The 9,544-nt window shown below is 46.9% G+C and overlaps 1 pseudogene; it reads left to right on the top strand.

Annotated features, from left to right (window-relative positions):
- The first annotated feature begins 739 nt into the window (after window positions 1–739).
- Window positions 740–861, top strand: LOC136662035 (5S ribosomal RNA; annotated as a pseudogene).
- The last annotated feature ends 8,683 nt before the right edge of the window (window positions 862–9,544 follow it).

Raw genomic sequence — 9,544 nt, 5'->3', positions numbered from 1 at the left:
CACTGGCTTCAAGGAAACATTATTTGTCCTGCTAAGTATTAGCAAAAGTATGTAATTATGATGGCAAGATCATATTATTATTAGTGGTGTGATTTTTAAGTGACAATGAAATTGACAGCACAATCCTATGCATGACTACTCAGAAGTAAGTCTCATTGTGTTCAGTGGGGCTTACACCCAGGAAAGTGCGTATCAGATTGCGGCCAAAAACGTAATAACACTGCTTTCTGCACTTCTCATTTTTGTGTGTGCATGTGTGTGCTATATATATAATTTATATATTATATAATATATATTATACATGTATGCATACATATTGTGTATGTATAATGTATTATGTATGTGTACACACACACACACACACACACACACACACACACACACACACACATATTCCCCCCAAAAAACTCTAAAAGATAACCCCCACAAAAAATATATGAAAAAAATAAAACCATTTTCTAACACCTAATTAACTGTGTAATGACTGTGGCTGCATCTGCTGACACTACACTATCTATATCACCAAACTAGTACACTTTTAAAGTGATTATAATGTATAAATATAATTTATAAAAATGCAGCCTTGGAATAAAAACGCATAAAACCTGGCCTGGTTGGTCATGGTTGGAGGTGAACTGTCTGATTCATGTATCCCGCCATCCAATCCTTTGTTTTATACTGCTTGGATTTTAAATATGCCAGTAAAGGTTTCTTGTATCCTTATCCACATAAAACCCCTTTCTGCACTTTTCCTGTTACCCTGCAGATGCCTGATCTTGTCTGATCTCGGAAGCTAAGCAGGGTCAGGCCTGGTTAGTACTTGGATGGGAGACCGCCTGGGAATACCGGGTGCTGTAGGCTTATACCATGATCTCGGAAGCTAAGCAGGGTCAGGCCTGGTTAGTACTTGGATGGGAGACCGCCTGGGAATACCGGGTGCTGTAGGCTTATACCATGATCTCGGAAGCTAAGCAGGGTCAGGCCTGGTTAGTACTTGGATGGGAGACCGCCTGGGAATACCGGGTGCTGTAGGCTTATACCATGATCTGGGAAGCTAAGCAGGGTCAGGCCTGGTTAGTACTTGGATGGGAGACCGCCTGGGAATACCGGGTGCTGTAGGCTTATACCATGATCTTGGAAGCTAAGCAGGGTCAGGCCTGGTTAGTACTTGGATGGGAGACCGCCTGGGAATACCGGGTGCTGTAGGCTTATACCATGATCTCGGAAGCTAAGCAGGGTCAGGCCTGGTTAGTACTTGGATGGGAGACCGCCTGGGAATACTGGGTGCTGTAGGCTTATACCACGATCTCGGAAGCTAAGCAGGGTCAGGCCTGGTTAGTACTTGGATGGGAGACCACCTGGGAATACCCGGTGCTGTAGGCTTATACCAGAGTCTTTCAAGACTGAAGGTTACCAACCATATACTTTTCCCTTGGGGGGAAAAAAAACAGAATCTGCAAACGCAACATTTAAGAACACCTCTAATAAGAAAATGTATATAGAATTTTTCAACAAGAAGTTTGCAAATTCACAGTCTAACACACACTAAGCACAGCTCAATGGTAGAGCTCGTGTTTTGCAGGTAGAGGGTCCCAGGTCTGATCCCTGGCAGCATTTTCAGGTAGGGGCAAGCAAGTTCCATATTTGAAACCCTGGAGAGCCACTGCCAGTTACTGCCAAACAATACCGACCCAGGTGCACAGAAGGTCTGACTCAACTTCCAATATCCCTAACAGGTAAGAACATAAGGAACATAAGAACAGCCCCACTGGAACAGGCCATAGGCCCATCTAGTCCAGCTTCCTGTATATCACAGCGGCCCACCAAATGCCCCAGGGAGCACACCTGATAACAAGAAGACCTCATCCTGGTGCCCTCCCTTGCATCTGGCCTTCTGACATAGCCCATTTCTAAAATCTGGGTTACACATACACATCATGGCTTGTACCCCGTAATGGATTTTTCCTCCAGAAACTTGTCCAATCCCCTTTTAAAGGCATCCAGGCCAGTCGCCATCACCACATCCTGTGGCAAGGAGTTCCACAGACCAACCACACGCTGAGTAAAGAAATATTTTCTTTTGTCTGCTCTAACTCTCCCAACACTCAATTTTAGTGGATGTCCCCTGGTTCTGGTGTTATGTGAGAGCGTAAAGACCATCTCCCTATCCACTCTGTCCATCCCCTGCATAATTTTGTATGTCTCAATCATGTCCCCCCTCAGGCGTCTCTTTTCTAGGCTGAAGAGGCTGAAGGAAAGCCCTGCTGGATCAGGCCAAAGCCTGTCATCCCGGATCTCACAGGGGCCCACCAGATGCCGCAGGGAGCACACAAGACCACAAGATGCCTAAATCCTACTGCCACTCCCTTGCACCTGGGACTGAGAGACATCCTACATCTAAAACCAGGAGGTTGCACATACTCATCGTGTGTTGGGAGGGCCACTATGCTGTGCAAAAAGGGCCACACAGTCCCATTTCTTGAGAGCTTCACACTGCCAATTCCCTGCTACGATATTTATTCCCGGGTTGTGCGTCAAGAAATAAAAATCAATCTAGATATCCAACAGGGCAGTTGTCTTTCCACCTGCTGGACCCACAAAGAGGAGGGGGGAAGGCGACGGAGGGAAAGGATAGTCGCTTCGATCATCTGCCTCTCGCCAAACAGCCGTTTTGCTTCTCTGTCTAATGAAACAAAAATAACCCCATAATAGCATCCTGCGTCTTCCTGGGGGCCTATAATTTGCTGAGCAAATGTGCGCAGGAAGACTCCGGGGCCAGTAAACACCCCTCTTAGGCATCGCTTCTCCGAGCACCAAATTATATGTTGCCGGAATGATCTTTTCAGGCAAATGCTCAGGTGGACGGTCAGGAGATATAGAACCGGGGATGCACCAGTCCTACATGTCAGGGTTGCATAAACAAAACAGGCATAAGAACATAAGAACAGCCCCACTGGCTCAGGCCATAGGCCCATCTAGTCCAGCTTCCTGTATCTCACAGCAGCCCACCAAATGCCCCAGGGAGCACACCAGATAACAAGAGACCTGCAAGGCCTCCTGGGAATTGTAGTTAAGGACATAAGAACAGCCCCACTGGCTCAGGCCATAGGCCCATCTAGTCCAGCTTCCTGTATCTCACAGCGGCCCACCAAATGCCCCAGGGAGCACACCAGATCACAAGAGACCTCATCCTGGTGCCCTCCCTTGCATCTGGCATTCTGACTTAACCCATTCCTAAAATCAGGAGGTTGCGCATACACGTCATGGCTTGTACCCCATAATGGATTTTTCCTCCAGAAACTTGTCCAATCCCCTTTTAAAGGCGTCTAGGCTAGACGCCAGCACCACATCCTGTGGCAAGGAGTTCCACAGACCGACCACACGCTGAGTAAAGAAATATTTTCTTTTGTCTGTCCTAACCCGCCCAACACTCAATTTTAGTGGATGTCCCCTGGTTCTGGTATTATGTGAGAGTGTAAAGAGCATCTCCCTATCCACTCTGTCCATCCCCTGCATAATTTTGTATGTCTCAATCATGTCCCCCCTCAGGCGTCTCTTTTCTAGGCTGAAGAGGCCCAAACGCCGTAGCCTTTCCTCATAAGGAAGGTGCCCCAGCCCCGTAATCATCTTAGTCGCTCTCTTTTGCACCTTTTCCATTTCCACTATGTCTTTTTTGAGATGCGGCACAAGTTGCAGTTTGCTGAACATGATGCTGCTGCCCCCATTGCACATTGTTGGGAGAATGAAAGGGCACAAGGAAAGAGCGCACTTCCTGAGTGGCGGTCCACTTCCTGAGTGGTGCTCCTGCTTCTATGTTCAAAGGGGGGGCTTGGCCTTTGTCTTTGGCAAAGACAAAGGAGATGTTTCCCCTGGTAGCCAGGTCAAGCTCCAGGCAGAATATTTATAGCACCCCTGGTGCCATGCATTGCAGAGGAATAGGTCCTCCCAATCAGGCGCCATTTGTCACTTATGTAGCAGAGGAATAAAGTGATATGCATGCATGTGGCGACCAGGACGAGGACCTGGGCCACACCTCAGGAAGGGGTGGGGGGAGCAAAATCCCCACAGCCTGAGCCTGCAGGGGGCCCAGGCCATGATAAAACAAAATACAGGTGTCTGCTGCTTAACAATGGTTTGCTTAATGACAGTCCACATATATAACCGTGGTCAAAGCGCAATAAAGATGCTCTTGATGAGGCTCTTAATGAGGCAATCGCATCTCCCATAGCCTGCAGCGGAGTGTCTGTTTACACAACCGAGGCTTTTAATGCAAAGAAGAGGCAATCTATCTCCAGTGGCTTGTGTAGCCAGCTAGTGTCTGGCAGAGAGTGCCTGTTCGCACAACGAAAGCAATAGGTTGGACTGAATGTTCACTTAATGACCTAGTCACATAATAATGGGGATCAGAGAACGTATCCCCATCATTAAGTGGTGCACACCTGCATACAGTACAAAACAAATGTATGATAAAATAAATTTGGGTGCCTCAGCCTATCCAGGGCTGTTTTAATCTGCTTCCTTCTGTTTCCCCAATGCATTCTGTTGTTTGCAAAGGGCTCAGATTCCTTATCAAACTACAGTCCCCCCAAAACGTGATGGGGAATAGAAGTGCACTGAAAGAAGTGAGGTGCAGCCAGGGGAGGCAGAGCCTCACCTAACCCAGCAAGTATTTTTTTTTAAAAAAAGAACCTAACAAGTTTTAGTTTTAGTTTTTTTAGCGAGAGAGAGGCTGCAGAAGGAATGCAGGACTGGGGAATGAATTCCCCCCCCAACCCCTTCCCAGCCTGCAAAATCACCAGCTGCAACTGATACTGTACGTCTGCCAAGCCAAGAGGAGGAGAAAGCCGTGAATTGTCAGAACTATTTTCCTTGTGCTCGGCAGCCAAAAAATGACATTTTTTTTACATGACCCAAATAACTCTTCAGTTGCCATGGATTCGGCAACATTAAAACATCGCAGCACCCTGATGCTGACATTATTTGTGGACCTTATTCTGCAACTTCACTATTAATTTTTTACCCAATTCTTTGCTGGGTTACCATGTAAAAAACAGTTTGTAGGAACCATTTGAGACCATACAATTTGACCCATGCAGAAAAGCAGGGAAGTAAAACTGCTCCTAGCATGGAGATGATATGAATGAAACTTCCTCTGTGTTCCCAGGGCTGGGCCATCCCTGAGGCCAACTGAGGGGGTTGCCTCAGGGAGAAGGTTGGCAGGGGGCACCTACCTCTGCCTGCCCACTCACTTTCATTGCTCCATCTCCTTCTTCTGGACTTTGAACTTTGCTCTCAGTCTGGAGAGGTTGAAGAGCTTTCTGTCTGATCTGGTCCGGAGATAGAAGCCTTCTGTTCCTTGTGGAAGGATCTGATGATGCTGAGGAGCCTGGGTGGACATCCAATCTTGGGGAGAATCTTGAAGAGGCCGTCCCTGCTGACCAGATCGAAAGCCTTCGTGAGATCTATGAAGGCTATAAAGAGTGGCTGTTGTCGTTCCCTGCATTTCTCCTGCAGCTGTCTAAGGGAGAATACCATATCAGTGGTGGACCTATTGGCTCAGAAGCCGCACTGTGATTCTGGATAAACGCTCTCTGCAAGTACCTGGAGCCTCTTTAGTGCAACTCGGGCAAACAACTTTCCTACAATGCTAAGGAGAGGGATGCCATGGTAGTTGTTGCAGTCACCCCTGTCGCCTTTGTTCTTGTACAGCGTGATGATGTTTGCATTCCTCATGTCTTGAGGTACTCCACCTTCTCTCCAGCAGAGGCAGAGGATTTCATGCAGCTCAGTGATGATGATAATCTCTTTGCAGCACTTTAGGACTTCAGCAGGGATGCTGTCTTTTCCAGGTGCTTTCTATCTCTGGACCAGATCAGACAGAAAGCTCTTCAACCTCTCCAGACTGAGAGCAAAGTCCAAAGTCCAGCTGAAATGTCTTCGTGACTTCCTCTTTGCCGACGATGCAGCTGTCACTGCCCACTCTGCCAAAGATCTCCAGCAGCTCATGGATCGTTTTAGCAAGGCCTGCCAAGATTTTGGACTGACGATCAGCCTGAAGAAAACACAGGTCATGGTTCAGGATGTGGACTCACCTCCCTGCATTACAATCTCTGCGCATGAACTGGAGGTTGTCCATGACTTTGTGTACCTTGACTCAATGATCTCCGACACTCTTTCTCTCGATACTGAGCTAAACAAACGCATCGGTAAAGCAGCTACCAGGTTTTCCAGACTCACAAAGAGAGTCTGGTCCAACAAGAAGCTGACGGAACATACCAAGATCCAGGTCTACAGAGCTTGCGTCCTGAGTACACTTCTGTACTGCAGCGAGTCATGGACTCTTCACTCACAACAGGAGAGGAAACTGAGCGCTTTCCACATGCGCTGCCTCTGACGCATCCTCGGCATCACTTGGCAGGACAAAGTTCCAAACAACACAGTCCTGGAATGAGCTGGAATCGCTAGCATGTATGCACTGCTGAAACAGAGACGCCTGCGTTGGCTCGGTCATGTCGTGAGAATGGATGATGGCCGGATCCCAAAGGATCTCCTCTATGGATAACTCGTGCAGGGAAAGCGCCCTACAGGTAGACCACAGCTGCGATACAAGGACATCTGCAAGAGGGATCTGAAGGCCTTAGGAGTGGACCTCAACAGGTGGGAAACCCTGGCCTCTGAGCGGCCCGCTTGGAGGCAGGCTGTGCAGCATGGCCTTTCCCAGTTTGAAGAGACACTTGGCCAACAGTCTGAGGCAAAGAGGCAAAGAAGGAAGGCCCACAGCCAGGGAGACAGACCAGGGACAGACTGCACTTGCTCCCGGTGTGGAAGGGATTGTCACTCCCGGATTGGCCTTTTCAGCCACTCTAGACGCTGTTCCAGAACCACCATTCAGAGCGCGTTACCATAGTCTTTCGAGACTGAAGGCTGCCAACATACAAATAAAATGAATTAATCATGCCAAGGGCCCTTTGCCAAAAATGCCCTTGGCAGCCTCACCCATCATTGACTCCCCCCTCCTGCAATACTCCCGTCTTTTTCATTCTGAGCATCATTTACTGAAAAAGGCATTTTTTTACTTAATGCATTAGAGTGGCTATTAAAATGATAAGTGGCTGCAGAAATGAAGATTGATCATCACTTCTCTTTTTTTTTCTTAACCCCTTCTCTTGGCTCTTCCCTGGAAAGCCAAGCACACATCACATTAAGAAGGCATAAGGGGAGCGTGGGGGGTGGGGAATCTGACCCTTGACACTGGGTTTACTTGTTCTTCAAAGCAGAGACCCATCCAGCAATAGCATAGCTATGGGGGGGCACTGTGTGGTAAGTCTTGCAGATGCCACAGCACATCATGTAAGCGGCCGCTCCTACTTGACATTGGAGCCATTCTGGACAGTGATAAGAATATAAGAAGAGCCCTGATGGATCAGGCCAAAGGCCCATCTAGTCCTGCTTCCTGTATGTCATTAAGGTAAACCTGAATTTCACTTTTTTTGTAGTTTAGAGCCTGACCTTTGCTTTTAAATTGATTAACTGATGAATCAATGAAACGGCCACAACAGTTATTTGGGTCTGTCTCTCACTCTAATCAGCTCACCTGGAGTGCTTATAACTCAGCTTGCAGGAGGAAAGCATACATGATGGGATTCCTTACGTCAACAAAGCTGGATTTATTTATTTAGCATATGGCATATAATACATAGACTTATTTATCAGTTAGATTCAAGCTGGAGATTGATTTGAACTGCTGCCTTGTGTGCAGAGAACAGATGTATCAATAGAACTGGAACAAGTTGATTGTGGTATTGATTAGTCTGCAGAAACTCACTGATGGCAAATTCTAGAATGGAAATTGAAATTTATGTATCCGGTGGGTTTTGGACTAGCGTTTCAATTTGAGGAAATCAGGTGTCGGTCTGTCTGAGGACACCCCAACTTCTGACTCAAAAGCCCCTGGCTAATACCTGGTGTGCAGACTCTCTCCATTCAGTGGTGAGGAAAATGCTCTCTACACTTGTTCAGGAGCGCTTTCTTGATAGTCCATGACTGAGTATTGAGTTCTGATACACAGATGCAGGAACTGAGCTCTAGTGAGTCTAGATGCAGAAAATCCCTTAGATTTGATCCTTCCCTAATAAAATGAAATGCGAAAATGTCCCACATTTATGGAAGATGGAGCAGCACTGAGCATAGCAGGAAAGGAACTCAGCTGTCTTAAGCCAGCGACAGATGGAAATTTCTAAGCAAGATGATAACCAAGAGCGGTGATGGTGAACCCATGACACGCATAGCAAATGTGACACACCACAATGTTTTGGGTGACACGCAGTGGTGTCACTAGGGTGGTACGGAGGGGGTGCAGACCGCACGAGGTGACACACTCAGGGATGTGTGACACGACGACTGATCAAAATTGTTAAGGTACAAGAGCAGAGCTGGTCCATTTTTGAAAAGGTAGGAGCCTGACAGCAAGGAACCTTTGAACACTGTGATGAAGCAGAGGCCCCAAATGGCTTTTCTATGCAACTCTCTTTGCTACAGATTTCAGCAAAAGACAGTCAGCTAAGCTTCTCTCAATAGGCCTGCGAGTCATTGACGAGTTGCAGACCTATTGTGACAATAACTCCCATTATTTAATCCCAGGCAAATCCGCTTACAGATTTTTAAAAGCGTGGCTGGGACATAGAGGATGGGATGAGTGGAGGAATTAGTTTATTAAGACCCCAGTCACTCAAGAAGATAGCAGAATAGATATCAGCATAGCTACATCAAACTGTGTTACATCTGCTATAACAGTTTCTTTCTGTAATGATTTCTTTCATTCATTCATTTGTTCGTTCTTTCTTTCCCTGCCTGTTGAAGAGGACAAAAAGTTAGCATTAAACTTGCTTTTCTCCCCTGCTGAGTAAGCTTCCTAAGCGTGTCAAACAAGATGTAATAATAGCCGCTCATTTGGGGTGTGTGTGTATTGATTTCCTGGCCAACCAAAACAGCAGCTCAAGCTTCCACCTGGAGGAAACATTCCATCCTAGTGTCTTTGGTCAGAGATTAATTTTGAGTTGAGCCTTGGGGTGTTCCCCCCAAACAGCAAGATGGACTCAGCCCACTGGTGTATACCCAAGAGGTCATTGATCTCTCCCTGCATAAACAGCAACAGAAATTAGGGACAGCACTGACTACTAGGCCATTCTGCTGCTGATTGCCATTTGCAAGTATTTTGTTTCATGTGTGAGCCTATCAAGTTACAGGTTTGGACCCAAAGGGAGCACCAAGAAAGGCAGCAAGGTGCAGATGAGAGCAGCCAAAATGATCACTAGGCTGGGGCACCTCCCTGATGTGGAAAGGCTCTAGAAAAAAAGGCATCTTCGGGGGGACACAACTGCAAATGCAGGGGATGGATAGAGCAGATAGAGGGACAGATAGAATGGATAGAGGGTTTTTCCCTCTCAAACAACACCAGAACCAGGAGATATTCACTAAAACTGAGTGGTAAGAATGGACCAAAGAAAATATGTCTTTACTCAGCATGTCATCAGTCTGTGGAACT

Source organism: Tiliqua scincoides, chromosome 10 (genome assembly GCF_035046505.1).
Source record: "Tiliqua scincoides isolate rTilSci1 chromosome 10, rTilSci1.hap2, whole genome shotgun sequence".
NCBI classification, from domain to species: Eukaryota; Metazoa; Chordata; class Lepidosauria; order Squamata; family Scincidae; genus Tiliqua; species Tiliqua scincoides.
This window is presented reverse-complemented; position numbering and strand designations above follow the sequence as displayed.